The following is a 7,390-nucleotide window of genomic DNA, read 5'->3' as shown; positions in this document are numbered from 1 at the left end:
ATCGGGCTCTCTGCTCAGCGGGGAGCCTGCTTCCTCCTCTCTCTCTGCCTGCCTCTCTGCCTACTTGTGATCTCTGTCTGTCAAATAAATAAATAAAATCTTTAAAAAATAATATAGAATGCGGGTGCCTGGGTGACTCAGTCGTTAAGTGTCTGCCTTCAGCTCAGGCCATGATCCTGGGGTCCTGGGATCGAGCCCTGCATCGGGAAATCTGCTTCTCTCTCTCCCACTCCCCCTACTTCTGTTCCCTCTTTCACTGTGTCTCTCTCTGTCAAATAAATAAATAAAATATTTTAAAAAAATATACAGACTGCTTCATGAATTTGCATGTCCTCTTTGCACAGGGTTCATGCTAACCTTCTCTGTATCGTTCTAATTTAAGCATAAGTGCTACCAAAGCAAGCACCGTGGTATTGTCTTCTTAATTTCTCTTTCTGATATTGTCTCGGGTCATGATCTCAGGGTTGTAAGATGGAACCCCACCTCACACCGGGCTCTGCGCTCAGTGGGGAGTCTGCTGAAGTTTCTCTCTCCCTCTGTCTGCCGCCCTCTCACTCTGTCTCCCTAAAATAAATAAAGAAATCTTGAAAAAAACAACAACTGACTTTTGTATGTTGACTTTGTATCCTACCTTACTAAACTTCTTTATTATTTCTGACAGTTTTTTGGCTATGGTCCTTAGGGTTTTCGATGTTTAATGTCATGTTGTCTACAAATATAGACGGTTTTTTCTCTTTGCTTACAATTTTGCTTCCTACTACTTCTTCAGATGCCTCTTAGCTCTTTTTCTTGCTTGATTGTTCTGGCTAAGACTGCCAGCACTGTGTTGAATAAAAGTGGCAGGAATAGGCACCTGCATCAGAATTACCTGTGATAGTTCCTTAAAAAAATACAGATTTCTGGGCCCCTTCAATTCCTTTTCTCTTTCTGCACATTGGCGTGCCCCAGATTCAACTTCTGCTGTCTACCTTGACTGACTTTCCTGTTACTATTCTAACTTCTTTGGTCTATTCTCAACACAGCAGTCAGAGTGATCTTTTAACACTCTTAGGTTAGATCCTGCCTCTCTTCTTCTCTCCTCAAAACTTTCCAGTGTCTGCAGTCACAGGGCCCTTCCTCCAGAGTTCAGTTCTCATGGGGCTTCTGGACTGTTTTCTCTCCTTGCACCTCTAGGCCAAGGAGTCACTTCCCCCTACCTCAACCGTGTTACTTCTGTGACCTTGTCTCTTACTGTCCTCCCCCTAGAGTTACTCTATTCCAGCCAGCAAGCCTCCTTGATGTTTCTCAGGTCTATTTCTGCCTCAGCCCTTTGTTTTTGGCCCAGATACCCACATTGATTATTACCTCACTTTTTAAAGGACCCTGCCCAAATGTCACCTTCCCTGAGAGTCTTTCCTTTTTTATAAAATAGCAACCCTGTCTACGCCCTGCTGGGCACTCCCCAGCTCTCTCACTCCATCTTATTTTCTCCATATCATCACCTAGCGTATTATGGATCCATTGTTTGTTTACTACCTGTCTCCCTACACTAAAATGTAAGCTCCAAAAAGGAAGAGATTTTTTAAAAATATTTTCTTTTTTTAAAATACTTTATTTATATGACAGAGATAGAGCACAAGGAGGGGGAGTGGCAGGCAGAGGGAGAGGGAAAAGCAGGCTCCCTGCTGAGCAGGGAACTCCATCCCAGGACCCTAGGATCAAGACCCCAGACAAAGGAAGATGCTTAACCAACTCAGCCACCCAGGCACTTGAAAAGGAAGAGGTTTTTTTGTTTTTTTTTTTTTCCCCACAGCTCCAGCCCTGGTGTCTAGCATGGCACACAGGAGACCCTAAAAAAAGTTTTTTGAATAAATAAATGAATGACCCATATATAGGCATGTAAATGCCAAGATTAAGATGGATATGCACTAAATTTGTCATAGGGGTACCTCTGGGGGTGTGATTATGGAAAGTGGACTTTCATTTTTGACGTCATCTTCTCTACTGTTTGAATTTGTATAGCAAACATGCATTACCCTTGGATTACAAAAATAGAAATAATAGGGATTTTGAAAAGAAAATGAGCTTTCAAGGGCCAAAAAGCTGCTTAGGAGATTAGGTTGGGCAGCAGGTGGCAGGGTTGATTCAACTTGTGCTTGGCTCTGCCATGCTGGTGTGCTTCGGAGCCCACAGGCACGCTGGCTGGTGCTGGTGAAATGCCAGGGACCGTGATGTGAACAGAGCAAGCAAGGCTTCAATGAACACACAGCGCGATGTGATCAGTGGCGTATCTGGGTGTGGGGCTACTGCAGATAGTTTTTCAATCTTCTGTGTACTTTTGTGTACATTTTGATTTCTTTTCCAGCATGAACATGTAGTATGTGTGGACTAGGGAAGAGAAAAGCATTTTACCTTTGGAAAAGAACATTTTAAAAGGTATCAAATCTTGCTTTCCACCCCATCCCCCCAAGTAGGAGGCTACCCCGGGGTTCAGACTTCAGAAGTTCCCTGCCTGTGCGAGCCTCAAGGGAAATGCTTTCAGCTAACTTTGGGTAAAGAAACTGGGCATTCAGCCTTACCCATGTCAGTAGGCTGTGGGATCACAAGGAGTTTGGAGTCACTGTTTTGAGACTTCAATAAGTTCACGACTATAGTCCGCATGGGTCTCTATAGATGCATACTGAAATAAGAAAATCCAGAAAAATAGTTTTATCAGACCCTTTTCTCTTACCCACCTCCCCAAGTTTCTTTCTGCTTGATAATAGCTGCTCTCCCCAACAGGCTTTTCAAAAACAGGAAACTAATGATTAATGAAAGGCACAGCTTTACAGGGCTGAGGTTGGAGGTGGGGGTGGGGGGCATGGGGCCGGTACTCCCACTGCCCGCTGAGCCTGACCATCCCTCATGCCACTTGGTCTCCAGGATCTACATACACATCTGACCTTGGGGTGAAGATTTTGTTGTTAGTGTCCCCCCACAATGCACCCACACCTACCGCACACAGACACACATGTGTGTGCATGCACATGGACACACACACACATTTAGCCCTGGACAGGAAGCTCAGGATCTCTCCCAGTGTCTCTGGTCTACTCTGACTGTCTGCTCCATTCACTTCTTTCCGTTGACTGGTTTCCTCCTCACTTTTGCTCATAGATGGTCCCTCACTTTTGACCCCATCCCACGTCTTTCTTAGAGCCTTTCAGTCTCACATGGTGGCTCAGAGTCTCCGCGGCCCTCTACCCTATGCCCGAGAAAGGAATCTGATTGCTCAAGTTTATTTTCTGAAGCCAGGCCACAGGAGTTCCACAGAGAGCATTGACCTTCCTATGAAACGGCCCTCCTTGGTCCAATGCCCACCGATCCCGCTGTGATCAGACAACATAGGGAAGGGCCGGGTCTCACAGACATTTAGGCTCACAGAAGCAACATACAGATTCTCTGTGGAAAAGCAGGCAAATTATTAGCATGTCTAGTACAGCAAGCCTGGAAACTGCGGTCTGATGCGAACCCAGACCAAAGGGCTCTGTCCACTGATAAGGACTTACAAATCGTACATAATATTCATGTGTCCCATCTATTCTCAGAGAATCCCAGAATCGTCAGGTCCAAAGGTTCATTCCACCCACTGATGCCTTGTCCTAGCCCCTGCTCACTGGTCCCCACTCAGTCCCGTCACTGAAAGAAAATGTAAATTCATGATATGTTCAGCCATGCAAAGGAAAGGAACTACCGAACATGTTGTAAAGGAGAGGAACCTTGAAAATGTGCTAAGGTAAAGAAGCCAGTCACAAAAGACCACACACTCTGCGATTCCATTCGTGTGGAAGCCCAGGATAGAGACATCTGTAGATATAGGGAGAACACTAGTGGTTAAGCTTAAGATGGGAGGTGGGGAGTGGGGGAAGGGAAGCGAGAGCTAAACAGTATGGAGTTTCTTTTTGAGGTTAGGAAAATCCCACATTTCCAAAATGAACTCTGGCGACGGTTGCACCTCTCTCTGAACACACTAAAATTCACATCTCCCCAGAACTCAACAAGGCAGAACTGCAAACATCCCTTTTCTCGGACGGGTGAGAAATCGTTCACTTTAACTTCCAATTAGTGTTGCCTCATCATGAGATGAGTCATGACACGCACGGAGACACAAATCCCAACAGAGGTGGTCAAGCGTGGTAGTGAAACTCCACCCCGGAGCGCATGATTCTCCGCCACTACTTTTAAGAATAAAAGCATGAGGGGATAGGCGTGTGGGAGACAGCATTAGTCCTTCCCAAAGAGTGGTTACAGTGAGCAGAACAATTGCTCTTACCCGTGGGAAGTGTTGCCTTTAGACGTGGGGCAGGCGGTGGCCAGGAGGGCAGAATTTCTTTCAGAAAGTGGAAAATGGCCCAACTCATTGGAATGACCAACGAGTGATTTTCTAAAACACAGCTGCACTTGTCGCACTTCAGGATATTATCTCCAAGTAATTTTAAAGATAAGCAGAGCAGCTCTGTGCTTCCAAAACTAACAGCAGAAAAGAAATAGAGGGAAAAGAGCAGGACAGACAGGGCCTATCATGGGGGACACAACCAACTGTGGGGATAGCTTTGCCGAGTCTGACCTTCCAAAAGGCCAGTCTATGTTCCCTAGCTCTCAATTTAGAAGTCTGGCGTCTCTGTTAGCAGTTTTTATTTTTTATTTATTTTTTTAAAATTTTTTAAATGATTTTATTTATCTATTTGAGAGAGAGACAGTGAGAGAGAGCATGAGAGGGAAGAAGGTCAGAGGGAGAAGCAGACCTCCCCACGACCCACCCGGGGAGCTGGGAGCCCAATGCAGGACTCGATCCTGGGACTCCAGGATCATGTCTTGAGCCGAAGGCAGTTGCTTAGCCAACTGAGCCACCCAGACACCCTCTGTTAGAAGTTTTTAAATGTGTTTAGCTATTCTATATCTTGTACTAACATAACATAATAAAAAAATAAAATAAAATGAGAACCTATTGCTAGCACACCAACACGGGCTCACAGAGAGCTCATACAAATAGCAAAGAGCAAAACACGGTTTCCACCTTTAGCTGGTGCTAAATAAACAAACAGCAAACAAACAACCAAGATGGGAGTCATAGCCTTTCTTACAGAATTTTAAAACAGGGAGATTGAATCACTCTAACTGACACTGAAAATTACAACAGAGAACAAGGTAAAGCAATTCATATTTATGGGTTTTTAAAAAAGATTTTATTAATTTATTTGTCAGAGAGGGAGTGTGTGTGCGCATAAGCGAGGGAGGGGCAAGCAGAGGAGGAAGCACACTCTGCGCTGAGCAGGGAGCCCTATGCAGGGCTCGATCCCAAGACCCTGAGATCATGACCTGAGCCGAAGGCAGAGGTTTAACCCACTGAGCCACCCAGGTGTCCCTAAATGTCTCTTCTTCCTTCCTTCCTTCCTCCCTCTTTCTTTCTTTCTGTCTTTCTTTCTTTCTTTCTTTCTTTCTTTCTTTCTTTCGTTCCTGATTGCCCTGGCTAGAACCTACAGTATGATGCTGAGCATAAACGGTGTGACTGGACATCCTTGTCTTGTTCCTTATTTCAAGGGAAATGTATTTAGTCTTTTGTCATTATTTACAATATTAGCTATGAGTCTTTCATAGACTCCTTTTATCAGGATGAGGAAATACCCTCTATTCATGGAATATTGAGTGTTTTTATCAAGAAACTGGTGAATTTTGTCACTTTTTTATGCGTCTATTGAGATGACCATGTGTTTTTTACCCTCTGTTCTTTTGTAATGGTATATTTCCTTTACTTTTTAAAAAAGATTTTATTTGACAGAGAGAGAGCGAGAGAGGGAACACAAGCAGGGGGAGTGGGAGAGGGAGAAGCAGGCTTCCTGCCAAGCAGGGAGCCCGACGCAGGGCTTGATCCCAGGACCCCAGGATTGTGACCTGAGCGGAAGGCAGATGCTTCACCGACTGAGCCACACAGGCACTCTCATATTTAAGTTTTTGTATAAAATATGACATGTATCATAAAACATGTAAAAATGAGAACAGTGAGGCCTTCTTAAAAAAACAAACAAACAAAACTCCCTCACAACATGCACTTTATACGAGGAATGAAGTTTCCTGATCTCTATGTCAGGTGTAGTATGAAGTTTCTTTCTTTTTTTGTTTGTATTATTTCCTAACTTGCTTTTGGCTACCTGGTGATAAGAAAATCCTGTTTTACAAAGGCCCGTGTCCCACAGGAAAGAACGCACACCGCACAACTGGCAGCATTTGGAAACTCTTAGAACACACTCCTCTAAGCATTATTTGACCTTCTAACGCTGTTTTCCTCCGAGTTTTCGAAGTGGGGCAGGGCTGGGCCACCCTCACTTTGAAGTATTTTGGCTTCTTGCTCGCTCGATGCCGACACAGATTGAAGACATCAATCTCTGTTTCTGGTGTCAAACTTCTTCCTTTCTGTCACGAGCTCATAGGAAACGAGTGGTCGAAATATACCCGTTGAATAGACAAGACAAGAAAAATAACGGTATCACAAAGCTGTGGAACCAGAAAGACAACCACGGCCCATTTCCTCACCTCTTCACCCCAGAGATGGTGTTAGCGCAGAATTAGTAAATCCTCGCCCAGCTTCCCTTTGCAGAGATTGAAGCTGACCCAGCCTCCAAAAGAAAGCAAGAAGTTTTCCACTTCAAAGCTTCTGCCAACTCTTGGGGTAGGTGGCTCTGTGGTCGGTTTACTTCTTTGCCTCTGGAGCACAGTCTGAATGCAGGAGAAAGAAAACACCAGCACTTGCTTTGTGTTAACAATATTACTTGGCAGAGAGAGCCTGGCAGGTTTTGTGACCCTTTGGAAAGTGTTTCTATTTCTCACTTTGAATCGGACTGGATGGTCCTTAATAATTAATGGAGCCCCATGGGAGACATGTTGATCCCAGAGGATTTGATCGCCTCCTAAGGGTATAGACTTTTGAGTCAGCCTGCCTACGTTCACATTAACCATTTACCAACCGTGGGGCTTTGAGTAACCTTAAAGTTACAAGCTGCATAACCTCTCAGAGCCTCAAATACATCATCTGTCAAATGTTGATAAAAATAGTCCCCGGTGGGCGCCTGTGGGCTCAGTCGGTGATGCACGTGACTTTGGATCTCTGGGTTGTGAGTTCAAGTCCCACATTGGGTGTAGAGATTATTTAAAAATAAAATCTTCAGGGGCGCCTGGGTGGCTCAGTGGGTTAAGCCTCTGCCTTCAGCTCAGGTCATGATCTCAGGTTCCTGGGATCGAGCCCCGCATCGGGCTCTCTGCTCCGCAGGGAGCCTGCTTCCCCTTCTCTCTCTGCCTACTTGTGCTCTCTCTTTCTAGGTCAAATAAATAAATTAAATCTTAAAAAAATAAAATAAAATCTTCAGTGGGGCACCTG

General features: G+C 44.8%; 1 non-coding gene across 1 annotated transcript; it reads right to left on the bottom strand.

The window, feature by feature from the left end:
- Window positions 1–299: 299 nt before the first annotated feature.
- LOC125092502 (U6 spliceosomal RNA) lies at window positions 300–406 on the bottom strand. Its single transcript, XR_007124964.1, has one exon. It is a non-coding gene; the product is annotated as a U6 spliceosomal RNA (small nuclear RNA).
- Between the last annotated feature and the right edge of the window lie 6,984 nt (window positions 407–7,390).

The sequence above is a fragment of the Lutra lutra genome, chromosome X, assembly GCF_902655055.1.
Source record: "Lutra lutra chromosome X, mLutLut1.2, whole genome shotgun sequence".
Classification (NCBI taxonomy): domain Eukaryota; kingdom Metazoa; phylum Chordata; class Mammalia; order Carnivora; family Mustelidae; genus Lutra; species Lutra lutra.
Note: the sequence above shows the minus strand (reverse complement) of the source record. Positions and strands in the feature narration are given on the sequence as shown.